At 29.7% G+C, this 17,972-nt stretch overlaps 3 long non-coding RNA genes across 6 annotated transcripts in view; 1 reads left to right on the top strand and 2 right to left on the bottom strand.

The window, feature by feature from the left end:
• Positions 1-17,962, bottom strand: part of LOC143243019 (uncharacterized) — a 36,840-nt gene extending 18,878 nt beyond the window's left edge. The window contains exons 1-5 of the long non-coding RNA XR_013023728.1: positions 17,626-17,962; positions 16,799-16,884; positions 7,409-7,508; positions 6,351-6,437; positions 5,144-5,275 (exon numbers count right to left, since the gene is read on the bottom strand). This is a non-coding gene — a long non-coding RNA (uncharacterized LOC143243019). The remainder of the gene's footprint in view (positions 1-5,143; positions 5,276-6,350; positions 6,438-7,408; positions 7,509-16,798; positions 16,885-17,625) is intronic.
• LOC143243024 (uncharacterized) overlaps positions 1-17,972 on the top strand; it is an 89,125-nt gene that overhangs the window by 30,653 nt on the left and 40,500 nt on the right. The gene's annotated exons all lie outside the window — the stretch shown is intronic.
• Positions 1-17,972, bottom strand: part of LOC143243017 (uncharacterized) — a 40,004-nt gene that overhangs the window by 12,003 nt on the left and 10,029 nt on the right. The window lies entirely within an intron of this gene.

The following is a 17,972-nucleotide window of genomic DNA, read 5'->3' as shown; positions in this document are numbered from 1 at the left end:
AGTTAAGTCCACCAACCCAGTATAGTGTCATGGTAGAGAAAATAAGAGAGGTAATACAAAATGTCTCTGAAAACAAATCATTTCACACTGATTTAGAAAATTTCAGAGATTATGCAAATAAAGTTTGGAAAGTTTCAGATGACAACAATATTTTTAACATGAAAATCACTTTGCATTTGGACCAGTTAATCATCTTACTCCATATACTTATGGAAAAATGTTAATAAAAATACATAATCGAAAATTCCAATTCTTTTGTCTGCAAAGGATATGCATACTGTATGCCAAGTCTTGTGAAGCTACATTAGGTACTATCACTGTTATGGTGCATAGATATATTCCTAGTTACATGATACACAAACCAGTTATGGAAGTGTTAATTTCAGTTTCTGTGTTATATCTTGTGTAACAGTACACTTCTGTAAAATCTGGTAAAGAGATTTTAATGTTGTATTTCTACTTCTTATAAAGCAGAAACAATATATTTGTAATTTGTGTTGTCCTACAGAGAAATTTTGAAAGAGGTAAATGTATAGGAGGAGTGGTTGTATCATGACTCAAGGTGTCTACTTTTGTTGTTTAAAGTTTGTATAGGAGGAGTGGTTGTATCATGACTTGAGGTGTCTACTTTTGTTGTTTAAAGTTTGTATAGGAGGAGTGGTTGTATCATGACTTGAGGTGTCTACTTTTGTTGTTTAAAGTTTGTATAGGAGGAGTGGTTGTATCATGACTTGAGGTGTCTACTTTTGTTGTTTAAAGTTTGTATAGGAGGAGTGGTTGTATCATGACTTGAGGTGTCTACTTTTGTTGTTTAAAGTTTGTATAGGAGGAGTGGTTGTATCATGACTCAAGGTGTCTACTTTTTGTTGTTTAAAGTTTGTATAGGAGGAGTGGTTGTATCATGACTTGAGGTGTCTACTTTTGTTGTTTAAAGTTTGTATAGGAGGAGTGGTTGTATCATGACTCAAGGTGTCTACTTTTGTTGTTTAAAGTTTGTATAGGAGGAGTGGTTGTATCATGACTTAAGGTGTCTACTTTTGTTGTTTAAAGTTTGTATAGGAGGAGTGGTTGTATCATGACTTAAGGTGTCTACTTTTGTTGTTTAAAGTTTGTATAGGAGGAGTGGTTGTATCATGACTCAAGGTGTCTACTTTTGTTGTTTAAAGTTTGTATAGGAGGAGTGGTTGTATCATGACTTAAGGTGTCTACTTTTGTTGTTTAAAGTTTGTATAGGAGGAGTGGTTGTATCATGACTCAAGGTGTCTACTTTTGTTGTTTAAAGTTTGTATAGGAGGAGTGGTTGTATCATGACTTAAGGTGTCTACTTTTGTTGTTTAAAGTTTGTATAGGAGGAGTGGTTGTATCATGACTCAAGGTGTCTACTTTTGTTGTTTAAAGTTTGTATAGGAGGAGTGGTTGTATCATGACTCAAGGTGTCTACTTTTGTTGTTTAAAGTTTGTATAGGAGGAGTGGTTGTATCATGACTTAAGGTGTCTACTTTTGTTGTTTAAAGTTTGTATAGGAGGAGTGGTTGTATCATGACTTAAGGTGTCTACTTTTGTTGTTTAAAGTTTGTATAGGAGGAGTGGTTGTATCATGACTTAAGGTGTCTACTTTTGTTGTTTAAAGTTTGTTTTTTCTCGTGAATTTCAGTTGAGCTTTATTATTTTTCAGATTTTTTTATTTGCCTACAGCTATAATCAGAATTACCATGTCACTGAATATTTAAGATACATTGATTTCAAAATTAAAAAAGACTGAATAAGAATCTCTTGTATTTATTAATGTACACCAGGTGACAGCTGTCTTGTTTCAGGTAAATGGATAAAATAATAATAATAATAAAGTGAGTTTGTTTTTAAGTTAAATATGGAAAGAAACGTTTTGTACAAGTAAGACATCAGTTGAAAACTAATTCTGAGGAAATTGTTAACAGAGTTATCTTATTGAGTAAAACTTTTGTTTCCCTAAATTATAATATTTCCCCAGGGCAAGAACATGTTTGTGTATGCATATAATTCATGACTAAACATTAAAATAACAAAAGTAATATGATAAACTTTAAAACAGTAGATCTTAGCAAACTAAAAGCCTGTATTTCTGTTAATTCTATAATTTGTAGTGAAAATGAACCTGTTTACATTAGGTAATCTGACTTTACCTGTTAACACAATTATAGTTTTATATTTATTTCAAGACTAGCACTGATATTTATGGTTTAAAAAAATGTATAATTTTACTAAATGTAGGGTGACTGTTTTGTATTATTTCACGTACAGGAGGCATGACTTCTGACAGTTGAAAAATTTACAAAAGGATGAATAATTTTTAGTGTAATTTATGGTGGGCATCTTCAGAAAATATTGTTAATTCTTATGTTTTAGCATGGAGGCAGTTGTCTGTAATTTACTTGCTTTGATTAATCACAGGGAGACATTGCTATAAAAATTGTATTGGCTCTTTGGACCACCATTGTAAATGGTATTTAACATGATCCATCCCCATGTCTACTGTGTCCCAGTATTATATTGACCTCAGATTTTATTTTCTCCACTCAATAGAAAACGTGTACAAAGAAATTATGTGCTTCTTTTATTTGTTTTACCATTTATTTTACTGTATTCTGTGTAAAACATTTTTAATATTTAATATGTAGTAGAGCACAGTAGAATGTAAAAATCATATCCAGTAGTTTGTTATATTATACTAATCATTGATGTTGATACTGGGCTTGGAGTCTGAAGCATGAAAACTCATTATTTTATTTTTTCACCAGTACAATCTAGTAACTTCACGACACATTTGGCTATCTCAAACAGCTTTAAGCCCTTAACAATATATGCATATTTATGCTTAAATTTTATTGCTTTTTGAACTGTGTCTAACTGATGATATCACTACACAAGTTGTGAACCACTTTGTAAACATGTAGCTTAGGTTACCTGAAGAAATTATGTTATGCATTGGTTACTAATGAGCATATCACAGGAAAACGTTTTGTTTTTTTATTTATTTAACCTAATCTAAAACTTATATTTTATTTACCTTTATAATAATAAATAATACACATGAAAAACTGAAAATATAGTACTTACCTGGATCTTTTTTTTATCAACTCTTAATTAAAACTATTATTATAATGGTATTACTGCACTAAATGATTTTTAGTTAATCAAAAATGCAACAAACAATACAAAATAACATGCTTAAAGCACATATTGTCCTAGGACTAACAAAATTTTCTGGCTTTCTTACCATTCAGTAAGACCCAATAAAAATTTAGCTAAACTTGCCAATGCGTTTCTTGTGGGAATAAAATTTGCACTGGAAGCAAAATAAACAAACTCCTGAACAGAAAATTATGTAATATAATATTTGGATTTCTGTTGGTTAAAAGTAATATAATTTTAAATATCAAAGAGAACTAAATATTGGAAACTTGTGAAAGAGAAAACTTAATTGTGGGTGTGGCTAAAGGGACTTGATTTTCTAGTTTATAGCTCTGTAACCAAATAAGATTGAAGGCTATAAAAAAATTATACTTTGTCTGAGTAATAACAATATTATAATGAGCGACTTATGTCAAATTTTGTAGTTCTTCAAGAAGTGGTCAATGAATAAGAGAAGAGAAAATACTTAAAATGCAAATATCACAATTCTGAAACAATGGAAAATTGAAGACATTTTTAAATGTTGTCTAAAAAACTAGGAAATTAAAACTATAATTTCCAAATTTATTTTACAAGCTAAGTTTTGTTGCCAAGTTTACTTACCATGATAATAAAAGTAACTTTATTAAATTTTGAATATAACTCAGTAAACTCTCATGACATGCCTCAAGCAATATGATCAATGTAAGTATGAAAGAACAAAAGCCCAAGCACTGACCCTCAGGTACTCCATAATTAACAAGCGTACAGTTTAATTGAGGCACTCAAGTGATCAATGTTGTTTGGAAAGTTTAAATAGTCTCAAACCAGGTACTCTACATGGAAACCATAAATATGTAAAAAGCCACTGATCATGCGAGTACTTAGTTAATACACTGAACTTTCAGAAAACATGTCATTCATATACTGGTTGACTTGCCAAACCTTTATCTTTATTTATAATTACTTTCACTTTCATTTCTTTCGTAAATTATCCGATATTTCCAGCTGTTATTTCATTCAATTGATCCAAAATAACAGTTCTTTTCCAATAAATGATAAGACTGATACGATATGCATGTTCACGTAATGTTGGAATTTTACCTTTTTTTCTCAACACTTTACTTATGTTTATTCATTTTAAATTTTAAGTTTCTTTCACTTTGATCAATGTATACAACAAAGTTAAAACTATTGCTTGCCAAAATTCCATCAGTAACAGCCTTTTATTTACTAGTATTCTTCAGCTTTCCTCACTACCAAAGTTAGAATAAGTTGACTAAATTTCATTAAACAATGTTTATACCCCATTATGACAAGAGGGCACAATGTTAAAATTTAAAAAAACAAAGGCAAGGTACCACCAAGACTTATTTTTATATCAGTGTGATTGGTTTATGAAATTAGTTATTGTTTGCACTAGTGGAGGTCAGTACTTACAGAGAATCAAAGATATAACTATTCAATGTATTATGTTTATTTCCACATTCCATCACTTTTCTCTGTATTAAGTCATCTACATCTATTCTTTACACATGTTAAACTGAAGATGAAAAAAGTCAAAACAATATTCACTTATTATAAAATGATAGGAGTATGAAAATGTATTGTAAATTAAAATATACATATAGAAAGACATTCTCAGTTCCTATTAAGCCTTATTCAAAACTTAGATAATTTAAATTTAAGCAAATTACTTAATTATTAATAAATACATCTTAAATTCCAAGACTCAATAAATAAGTCAGAGTGTGGTATGTGACTAACATGGAAATTTTGGTCTATTTATATATATATATATAAATATCACTATTCACTTTGGTTAGTGTTGCTTTTTAATTACCTTAACATGCTAATAAATAAATGCTGGTTAAATTGCTGAATGGTACCAAAATATTTTCAACAAACTGAATGACAAGTTACTTGAAATGTTTAAACTTATTAAAGTTACATGAAACTAAGCAGATACTAAATACTATAGAAATTAACTTACTTTCCACTTACAAGTGTGTCCTCACATACATTCAAAATCACAGAATCTTGGCAGATGGTTCAATTCACATAGACAATGCCCAGCTTGTTGAAGCTTGTTTCTGTTTGTGCAGATAGTCATGGGACAACACCACTGATATAATACAAAATTCTGCTTTACCACATGTAAGAAAGGAGTGTATTATCCAATGTAAACTTTTAGATAGGCTAGAATCATGATTTATCTGGGTGATAAAAACACAGCATTAGAACATTTAAACATGAGGTACAGCTCAACACAAGTACTTGTTTATAAAAGTTATTCTGCATTTTCAAAGATTTTGTTGCTCAAAAATTATATCACAATGATCCATTGATTTACTCTGAATATGTAGATGAAGATCAAAGTTACAAAATAGTAGGTTATGCTCTAATTAATATATATTAAATGAAAGTGTTATTTTTCTATCTCACTTTCTGAACAAATGTAATACTTTTTATTCACCTGAAAGAAAAATAAAGACACTAAAATATAACTACTTTTTTATCTTTAACCCACACATCAATTTTAATACTTACACAAAAAGACATAACATAGAATTTGTTCACAAGCACACATCGTTACTCAGTATTTTAAGTTTGGTATTAAATCTTTCTTATACAATACTTAGAGGAAAATTACATACAAACAGAGGCTTTAAAGAAGTTTGATTTTTATTTTGTTGTTGTTTAATAAATGTAACAACACTATCAACCTTATAATAACATAACTTGAAAACAACAGACAGCTGTCAGTTAGGTTTGCACTCAGCTGAGCCAATTTTCTATCACAGTTAGCTTTAGAAATCTCTATAAAAGTCATACTTATTCACCAAGCTGATATCATATCTCTTACTGTACACAAATATTGAAAAATTTGTTTACAAGGAATTTTCCAAACATGAATTCAAATGTCATCAGTTTAAGACAATGACTTGAAATGTCAACTCTATATATTTCAATTTTTTACACATTTTACTAGTAGGATAATATTATTTGTGAATATAGATGTCTGTCCACTGCATACAATTATGAATAAGAAAATAAAAATTTAATTTGTGTTTCAATTATGTCTGTTGTATAATTTTTTTAAATTCTGTTCAGAAACAAAATGTTTTGTTGAGTTCTAAGTATTTATGTGTTTGTAATTAAGCACAAATATACACAATAGGCTATCTTTGCTTACCCACCATGTGTATCAGAACACAGAACCAATTTTCTGGGATTAAAAGTCCACACACTGTGCTGCTGGTGATAGTGCAAGAATTCTAAAAACTCTGTTAACAAGTGCAAAAACATGAATAACTCATTCAAACTTTTGACATAGGGGTGTTATAAAGTCATTCTGCTCTTAACAAGTACATAAAAAGGGAAAATTGTTTGAAAATGTGATAAATACTCATAATACCAACACTGCTGTAAGATTATTGGAAGTTACACCTTTTATAGTAAGAAGGAATATTTTAAAAACAAGTGCAACATTTCAATCTCTCATGCAATCATTCTCAAGAACAAAAGTTTTTATAATAAAGAAGGTTCTAGTAATTATATCAACACTCAACACCCTTAAAATGTGTTTAAAGAACTTTTAGAAAAACTGTCTATATTCACAGCCAAATATTTGCTTTTTGTGGTTGTATAAGAAATGTAAGTGAAGTGATACAACTCTAAATATTTTGGTGCTTTCTAATGATCAACTACAGTTCAGAATGAAAGTATTGTAAAAATAATTTCTACCAGAATAACTCTAACTGAAATTTTCATCTTGAAAGGCACCTCAGGGCTAAATCAGTAAATGAACAGATCAATCACACCTAGAATTCCCTGTTATTAATTTTATGACAGCATGTTCCCTTAAAATATCAAAAAATATTACAAATAATCTTTTCCATATTTTGAATCCTTAGCCCCTATATTTTCAGTGTCTTATCAAAAACTCTGAGAACCACAGTAAACACTAAAAAAGTATAAAAGCTAAAAGATTTTCTATTTAAATGCCCTATTTACATTCCATTTTCATGGCAGTGTGATCCACAATTGTTTTTATCCTTTTTTGTTAATAATTTTACCCAGTTTGTCTGTAATTCCTCCTTATTATCAATATGTAGATTTTCTTATTACTACTTCCTTTCAATGGACTGTATCAATAACCTTTTATTGATGAGTCAATCAAAAATGTTAAACTCTATGTGTTAAACAAAGAAAATACTTTTACTTATTCATGTAGTCTAACAAAAATGTTTATTACCCTTGTAATTCCTGAATATTTTAATTTGGACATGAAGCATGGTCCTCACAAATCAGAAACCAGGAAGTTTCATGGCAACAGATACACAAGAAACAAGCAACTGAAAAAAGACAAATAAGATTAGTAGCAGCACAAGATAATCACTCGGTAGCAAAATGCTGTTGATACTTATAGTGCAAGTACCAGTTTTGAAGCTAACATCTAAGCACGATTCCATGATGCAAGGTGCTTTTAAGAGAAAATCTAGACATTTGTATACTTTTGAAGGTATCGTAACAAAGAACATATCACACAAGAAAATATCCACAGTGGTAATATGTTTGTTGATAAGGACAATCTATCAGAAGTAGCAAGGGAGTTTTGTAAGTGTTTCTGAGAGGTTGGTTGATTTAAAGTTTTATAGCACAAAGCAGTTAGGCTATCTATGTAAAACATCCAGTAAAAAAAAGTAAATTTAGTAAAATTCATAAAAGGAAATTAAGGTAAAACAAAATAATGTTTAAAAACAACACATAAATAGCATAAAACCAAAGTTTACATCAAGTCTACAACATTAAGAGAAAAACTACAGTAATTCAAGTTGTAAAGGACTTTCTGTAGTGTAACTGTAATTATCGTAACTCACCAGGAGGACAAAGAGGTAAGTACAAAAACCACCATAAGTCACCTGAAGTTGGCCTTTCTAATCCTGGTTCCAAATTATTTGATGTTATGGCCATTTTCAAAAAGGAAAGTAACAAAAATGTTTTAAAAGAAGTGTAGCAAAATTATAGACAGGATAACTAATGTGTAGTTCAAACAGCAGCATTAGGCACCTGAAGTTGGCCTTTCCAGTCATGGTTTCAAGTGATTTTAATTTTACAGCCAGTTTCTAATTTCAAATCAAATTACATATACTGTGATTTTCAAAAGGGAGCCACATTAAAAATGTGTAATGTATATATTAAAAAAACTTAAATGGCATTAAAAAGATTAATGAACTTTATTATCCATGAATGTTAATAAACTAGACATTAAAGCATATTTATAATTAAAAGTTTTATACTATCTGATACAGAGATGCCAACTATTTCAAATGACTGAGCGTAGTGATTGTAGACAGAACCCTTCCACAGTTTCAGTCCTTTTAGATTTGCCAGAAACAAGATAATCTGGTAAACGAGGCCTCTTTTTTTTCCAACTTGTGAATGATCGCATTGGTGTTTCTATGCTGCTTAGAAAATGATAAATACCCATCTACACGAGCGCTGATTGGCTGACAAGTACTGATGACATAACTATGGATTCCCCCACGTACCCAGTAGGAGAAGCACTGTACTTAAACTATTGGTAGATGTTAGAGATACAAATATTTTTTATTATTTCAAGCACAAACATGATTATTGCAAGTAGCCATTTGGACTGTCTTTTATTTATTATCAAAATTTATTTGTATTTTACTAGAAATTTTCTTTTCACCCCTTTCAAGTCCTGGGGAACAATTTATCACTTTATTGTATTGGCCAAAATAATATATAATAATTTGGGAGTTGCAACAAGTTGTAATATTTGTCTATATGAGCATGTAGTTGTAATGTATGCACCAACATCGTAATGATTACGTTCAAATCATAATGGTTGGCATCTCTGCTGATGTTCATGATTTAATTTGTCAGGTATGAAGTTTTGTGCTCAGAAGCAAACAAAGTAACATTTTTATTACTTGGATAAATAAAATTACCAAAAATAGAGAAAATTGTTATCTCTATTTGCAATTAGTTTATTATTATTGTGACAATTGATTAAGTCATAGTTTTGATTAAACTGCACAAAACTAATCAATGTAAATACTTCCTGAAGGTAACCAATTAAATTTTCTAGTTCTAAACAGTTCTCTCAGTTGTTTAGCATGCAATTGGTACCACAATACATGCTACAATAACATGAAGAGGGAAACTTCAAGTCATTTCTGCGTAGACCACAAATTATTTGTGTACACTGGAAGGTTATGTTAAATAAACAAACAATACTGTCATCATAAACTGAGACAAGTACCTTTATAATGCAATTTTTTCATACGTATGATGTAGCGTAGGCTTATCCATACCTACTGAAAGTTTAAGAAATCCTCTTAATTCTTAAACATAAAATTCCACTTCCAGAAGAAACTCCCTTCCCCCCCCAATACACAACAGAATGTTTCAAAACTTTCCAAACAATCACATTTAAATACTTTTTTCTTCATAACATTCCTTAATTGTTTCTAACTTCATGATAAGGACAGAAATAGTTGTTCACATATGTACAAGATGTTGAAAATTTGTTCACTGACTACAAAACTTAGTACCAACAGAGACCAATTCCATGTCTAAAAGTAAGGATGAAAAGACAGTGAAAGACCATACTTACGATGCATGCACTGAGATGATCTGATTCACCATAAAACCCATTCTTAAATTTTTTAATCACAGAACATATTTTAATAAGCTAATTTTCTTTGCTCTTATAAGAAAAATGGTAAAGGTGTCACAAATTAACCTTAATATTTGCAGAACAAGTGTCTAATCCTCCATAAAACAACTCTACTGTTGATCTTATCAGTGAAAAACATTTTCCAAATTCATGTTCATTCATTAAATCTTTTAAAGACTTTCTCAAAAGCATCATTTTATCATCAGAGCTATCGTTCTAGTAGGTCTCAAGTCTTTCCAAATACTTGAATTTGTTTGATTTTCATTTTTTTGGAATTTATAAAACATTTTACACTAATCACTTTTGTTATGCAACATGAAGTTGTAACCTGTTTCTGTCAGTATTTTTATCACAATTGTTAATATGTATTAGTGTTAATATGTATTTTGCATTTGTTTTCCTACTTAGCATCTGGGAGTCTCCTATGATAATGTGTTTATTACATTTGTCGTATTGAAAAACATGCAAAGATAGTTTTTTGTGTTCTTTGAATCTAGTTTCCATTTTTATGCTTCTTTCCCCAATGTAGAAGTCATGACAGTTGTTGCATTGTATTTTATAAATCATGTGTGTAGTTTTTATGTGTAAAAAAGATGTCCCACATCATTTTCACATGTAGGAAGTTGTGGCTTGAGCACCCACGTCTCAATGTCCTAACTTCTATTTCTAATTCTGTATGTGTTGCTACTCTATTTCTTATATGAGACTGGTGAATGGAGGTTAAGACTGATAGACAGTGTATCCCCACTGCAGTGTGGTTCCTATTTCTTAAGTCATCTCAAAACCCTAGGGTACATATTATGATCCCACACTGTAGCTTGTACCCTGGGATATTTTCAGTCAATGCAGCATTTTTTTTATTTAATTCTTTTTTGAGTTATAACAAACTAACACACACATGTGAATACTATGATGACTGATATTCCATTTCTGCCTTTACAAATGTATCATTAATGTAAAAAAAAGGTATAACTTGCATAACTATCAAAGTTTCTCCATTTAGGCCTATACAGTTCCCCTAGAAGTATACAAACTAGCTTTTGATACATATAAATATTAAATGTCCCAAAATAAACTTAAAATAAATTATTATGGTTATTCTAATCAAATGATGTATACTTTTCACCATACTCATCTTCCAACTGATACAATAATTAAGTTTCATGCAGAATAATTCAAAAATATTAAACTGATTAACATCAACAGAGAATGCCTTTAAAAATTGCATAAACCCCACAAACAATATTATAAGTAAGAAAGAAAATAAACATTTTATTAACATTGTAAAAACTTCTAAGTATCAAACATTATTATTCTGTGAGTAGAAATATTTAGTACTAAATATTAAGCTATTTGTTGGACCTCAAACATTGTGCAAGAACATCATAATTCATGGTTTAATTACAAGTACTCAACTGACAAAATTAAAATTATAAAACAATAGAAAAATGGCCCTGTAAATATTGTAGGCAATATATGTTATTCATTTATTTATAATTATTTTTAATATTGTATCATTCCCACTGATATTCTGAACCAAACTAATTTAAATTCTCTTAAGTCTCACTCTAACTTCATGACTGGCATGGCCAGGTGGTTGAGGAGTTTGACTCGAAATCTGAGGGTCGCGGTTTTGAATCCCTGTCACACCAAACATGCTTGCCCTTTCAGCCATGGGGGAGTTATAATGTTACGATTAATCTCACAATTTGTTGGTAAAAAGAAGCCCAAGAGTTGGCGGAGGGTGGTGATGACTAGCTGCCTTCCTTCTAGTCTTACACTGCTAAATTAGGGACGGCTAGCACAGACAGCCCTCGAGTAGCTTTGTGCGAAATTCCAAAACAAACAAACAAAAAAAAAGTTAATGTTCGTTGTTTTTCACATGTAAATAATATAAATAAGCTTTTAAAAATTATTATTTATAATAATTTCATAAAATTTTTAAAGTTTACAAAATATTTCCAAACAATATGTATGTTAAATATAGTAAAGTAGCAATTTCTAATAAAGAGAAAACTCAATGAAAATATTAGAAATGTGAATAGAATGACACTAGATGACAGCACTACAGGTTCAGGATGAGAAGTTAATTTTTTATTAATGGAAGCTCCTTGAAAAAAGGCACACAAAAGAGGTGATGAGTTAATAGTGTGAAACTGTCCTCGTTTTCTTGTAAGGAAATTTTTTTATTAGAAGTAAAAAAAATTATATATAATATCTTTACAGACTCATCTTGTGTTATCCCTATTATTAACAGTAAACCTTCTTGAATTTACAATTGAAGGCAAAGAGAGCTTTGAGAACATGGCTGTATCATGCTAAAAATATCCCTGGAAAAATGTTAATTTACTTTATTCAGTGAACTTTCTTCAAAGATAATAACAGCTGGGGCAAAATCTTGCAATTTGCCAATCAGCTATTTAAGGGGGAAGATATACATACAGACATGATCATCAAATGGGAATGATTAGGGTTGTAAAATTTGTACAAGGATTATAACATAGGATAGGAAATCAAAAGATGGAATCTCTAACACAAAAATGTAAAAATGTCTTAACTAAAGATAAATAGCAATGTATAAATAAACTTCTGTTTAATCCACATTGTTAAATCCTCATTCTTCATAATGAACATTATGAAATGATTCAAGCAAACTCAAAATATTCAAATATCCTGTATCATGTTAAAAATTCAATAAATTTTCTTTTTCCTTCACAATCACTGTATTCAATAACACATTAGGACATATGATTGCATGAACAAAAGAAAGAGAAACACTAAAAATTTATCAGACAAGGATACATTGCTACAGCTGTACCAAACTATCCTTAAAACATCTCAAACTGAATGTTATGAAATAAAATCAAAATATAATGCCACAATAATAATGTATGTTGAATAAAGTTGTGATGTTTACTTCCATAAAAATAATTTTACGTCATTATAAGCAGAAGTATTAAATGAGAGGAACATCTTGATAGTGTATCATAAAAATTGTCTTCTTATTTTAGTTGTTAAAAACAAACAGTAATAAAGGCTGTAGATTATATTCACGTTTTATATGACCTACAAATGAAATGATGTCTGACAAAAGTACTTGAGGGAGAAGTATATGTATCTAGAGTTGCATAGTAAATGTTACTACAAAGAACTGTGACTATACAGCAATATCTGTAAGTCACACACAGCCTATAATAAAAACAATCTACAAAACATTTTTTGGAAACTATGTACTAGTCATTCTGTTAACAACTGTATTATTATTTCTTAACTTCAAAAAACAACAACCAACATCTCATTGAAGTATGCTTCTTTGTTATTGGATAAAACAATATAGTTTCATATAATATAGTACTCGTAAATACAAACAAATTACTTTTAAAACATTAAAAATAAACATCAGCTAACAAAACAACACTAAGTGTACAATTAACTTTTAATGTATTCTATCCATTCATCCATCCAATATTTTCAGAAACCAAAACAAATAATAAATATACTGTGTACATAAACATATAAATATTGCTCTACATACAACTCAAGCAAAAAAATGGTATTATTAAATAGGATAAATTTACCAAAGATTTATAAACTGATTTTATGGAAATTATTTGGTTTGCACACAAAACGAACTTGAAAACTATCTTCCAAAAACTCAGCAGGTATGGACAGATAGTTACAATGAACTATTCCGTGGAAAAACAAATGTACCCCACAAACAAAAAAACATACAACGTACAATGCATATAAATATCTTTCTCAGTTACTAAACAAAAAAACATTCCACAATACTTGATTTCTTCAAACTGAAAAATATCAACATCTAACACAACCAGAAAAATAATTATTTTATACAGTTTCTTTGCAGCAGTTATAAGTTTATTATGATTAATAAAATATTTTCCCAACACACACACACACACAAATAGTTCTGACTTGTTTTATTTGAAATCTCCTGATAAATATTATATTTTAAAGTTAGTTTCTCTGATAAATTTTTATTATTTACACAAAAGCAAAAGCATGACAATATTATCAAATTTTATAACCTTTTAACCAGTGTTAAAGTCCCAATTGAGTTAAATAGTTTTAGCTGTTTCCAGAAGTGTAAAACTAAACATAAAGAAGCACTTCATAGTTCAAAACATCAAAGCAATATACACATATTTACACTAATTATTCATGTCCACAGTAACATACTATTCTGAAAAAAAAAATTGCCTATGGTCAAAACAAAGTAATACAAAAGGCTGGGACAAGAAACAACTAAATGTTGAACATTCAAGAGTAAGCAGTTTGAATCATGATGTGACCATTGAAGTCCAACCTGACAAAATGGATTGTAAACAACTAAGAGTGTTTGTGAAAACATTTAAGAAACACAGAGGCTGATACCTTACAGAAGTTTCCACCCTTCATGATGGTTATTAGCTTACAAATATTTTGAACCCTTAAGACAACTGATGGTCACAGAAAATGTTAACCCTTATCACTAATCTCTGTTACTGTTGAAGGCCTGTGTAAGGGAACTTGCACTATCATTAACAAATTATTTTATATTAGTTAAAGGGCCACTCTGACATTTTTTCCCAACAAATTAGAAAAACAAAACATGAAAATTTTTTACTCACTATCTAAACATGGCTATCTTTTGTTAGAATTTTATATTGCTCTGTACCTTTTCATTTGTCTGAATCTTTTGAGTGTCTAATATGATTCACAATAGGTATTCCATGAATTAAAACAACAACATGATATAGTACTATACTTGTACTAACATAAATTAATATGTAAATCAGAGTACTAAGTCTTCTGTTTACAATCAGTAACAGGAGTAATGTCACAAAAATTCTTCTTCATTAACATATGTTTACTAGTAGTTCTAGTGCTGTAAACATCTACAAGTTTGGGACCTTCAAAATTGGTATTTCATGTAACAAACCATCTACCAGATAGTGGGTTTTATTTAATGTAAAGTACAAAACTGTTGAAAATTATACCCCATAATAACCTGATGATGTATCATTCATTATGAGCCTAAAATGTACAGTACAACATAGCTAATAATTATTTTATCTAATTAGTCAATTACAATTCAACCAGTAGCATACTTATATGACAAGTAAAAGGCACAATTTTAAATGTTTCATAAAAGTTAATCACAACTAACTTCTTTCAGTGTCAAATTATTAGAGAAACATGTCAAACATAATTCCCATTTTTAAAAATCTTTAAAAGTTCTTTTCCCATTTGTATACTATCCTACCAAACATTTCTTACAATCATGAGATGTGTGAGATTTATTTCAAAATAAACTGAACACTGGCTTTCAGATACGCAGCACGTAAATATGTTTAATATTGAGTAAAAACCAGCTGCCAGCTCTAAGTGTCTGATGTAAGTAGAGGATGAAAAGTCTGTTTATACAATGACAAACAAATTATACTACTGTGTAATATTACTACAGACATATTTGTTTTGTATATGTTACAAACAAATTGAATTATTCTATAGTAGTAACATCATATGCTCTTCTCCATTAGTTTGGTAAACAACTTTGTCAAATTATTTAGCACCACAAAACAGTCACCTCATTGCAATATCAAGGTACAGCACAGTGACAATCATTTAGCCACTTTTTCATGGTTGTAGTAATGTTTGTTTGTTTTTAGCATCTCCCACTATATTACAGTATACCATATTAGCAGGGTAACAATCACATTACCCTTGTTTTCATTGTCATAGTACTGTGTTTTTCTAGTGTCTGCCATTAGGTTGCAGCAGTTGTGGTACAGTAACAATCATTTAGCCATTTTGGATTATTATAACACAATGTATTATTATGTAACAGCATACCAGTCAACTATACCTAAATTATTGTACATAATACTAACTGTTCTCTTCTGTATTGTCTGTTTACCATTTCACTTCACCACATACCAGGTTGGCAATTTTACTTTGTATCCACATGAAGATGTTTATTCCAGTAATAACTGGGACTACACTTGAAAAACTGTATTAAGTACCATTCTAAAAATCTCATAAAAGCCCTTGGTGTTTGTTTTGAAAACACATCTTAACAGATATTGTTTATACAGATGACTCTCTTAACACAACTATATCAGTGTGTTGAATCATAAAGAAGACAGTTTAGATCTATCATAGCTGCTACAAGGTTTGTTTATATTCTAATATCTGTATGTAATTTTACAATTAGTTATTAAGTTATATTCAGAAAACACAAGGAATTCAGTTGTGTCACATAACAGTTTATCAGATGATTCAAGTTCATTATCTACTATCTATATATTACCTTGAGACCAAACAGTTATGAGCTAGCTATTAAATAAAATGGAAAATTAGAAGAGAACTATAACACTGACCCGTGTTTTAATGTCTTTTTTTATATTATTTGTGTTATAATCACAATTTAATTATAATATCAAACTTCCCTCAGAATCACACTCTTTCCCTATTCTATAACACAATAAATGGGCTAAACAAAAACTGAGAAATAAAGCAACACATGGGTCAAATAATTTTAATAATTTAGTGTCATAAACGTTTTTGTCTCTCACAAAATTTTAAAACTATATAGCCAAATAATCAAAAACTGGTCAATATATTTTGTTAGAAATAAGTAGAAAGTGCACTTCTTGGCCTAATTTCCTTTATGGCAGACATTAATATGGTAAGCTCTGCTGCTAGAACTATCCATTTTTAACAAAACTGTGGTAATAATAAGAATCTTTATATTTTATTAATGTTAACTGAAAGCCTGGTACAGTCACTTCTCAGAATAATTGATATCAATGTTCTTGACATTGAACAGTCACATTTTACTAATTCATAAAACACACAAAAAACTGAATGGATACTTTCCATCAAGCCAGTAATTATAGGAAACCAAAATATGTAACAAAGGGAAGAATTAAGTACAATTATACTAATCACTGTTTGATGTTAACTGTCTGATATGTTTTAGGGCAGTTTCTACCAACTTCTTCTTGTCTGCTTCTCTCACCCTTAAGGGAGTAAAGAACATTAATTCACACTAAAAGTATGGATAGGTCAAATTAATATTTTAAAAAATTAGTAAATTATATTATTAAAATTGTACAAATCCTTTTCATTCACAAGACTGAACAAGACCTACCTAAGAAAAATAAGACCCTTTAAAAAAATGTTGCATTATTTGAAACTTGTATTTTAAGCAATAATTTTATTTCTGAAACAACTTGAAAGGTAGTTATACATTTTTCATCAATAAATAAACATTGCAATTGGTACAAAAGCATGCATTATAAAATATAAAGTATAAACACACCATTGTAAAGTAAAAAAACAAACAAACTTTTTATCTTTATAACACAAATTTGCCCTAAACAATGTTCTAGGTAACACTGCATAACAAATCATTTGCTACATTAGAAAACTCAAGTGATTATTTGGTAATTAAATAGTTTTGGTTTCAGACACGTAATCAGAATTTGTCCATCACCTCCAGATTTTAAGATACTGTAGTATCTCACTACTTTATCAACAATATGTGTAATACCATACAATCAGCTCAGTTCAATAGGTTTATACTGTGAAATTAAGTTTACATAGAAAGTTTAATGAACAAAAGGAATAAATTTTTGATAACTTCAGACAGTAACTGTATTGTATTGGTGTAAAACTCCATATATATTGTTTATATGTGCTACTTGTTCTTGATAAAATTATAATGACTTGCACCAATTTTGCTTCATTCCCATGTTCACCTTTTCTGCCCAGGAACATTTGAGGAGTCCCTCAACTGAGCTTAAAATGGGCAGAGTGATACACCTCTCTCTCAACTGCTTTTCACTCACTCACTCAGTTGGTTACTTTTTCTGGCTCTGTGCACACTCAAAACAAAGTCCATCTTCCTCACATCATACCTGTGATATAATCAAATGAAATCAAAATTTTGTTTTAAAATATTTTAAACTAGTTCTCTAAACATAATTCTTTTATACTTTTTAGAAAATTATTTCATGTACTGACTGCTTTCTCTTCAAGTAAAGTCCAAAAACCCCCGAAACAGTTTATGCTACATTTGTGTTGTTCAGTTTCCAAATCTGGCTTC

This window comes from Tachypleus tridentatus, unplaced genomic scaffold (assembly GCF_004210375.1).
Source record: "Tachypleus tridentatus isolate NWPU-2018 unplaced genomic scaffold, ASM421037v1 Hic_cluster_2, whole genome shotgun sequence".
Taxonomy (NCBI): domain Eukaryota; kingdom Metazoa; phylum Arthropoda; class Merostomata; order Xiphosura; family Limulidae; genus Tachypleus; species Tachypleus tridentatus.
The sequence above is the reverse complement of the archived record's forward strand: the minus strand, read 5'-3'. Positions and strand labels throughout refer to the sequence as shown.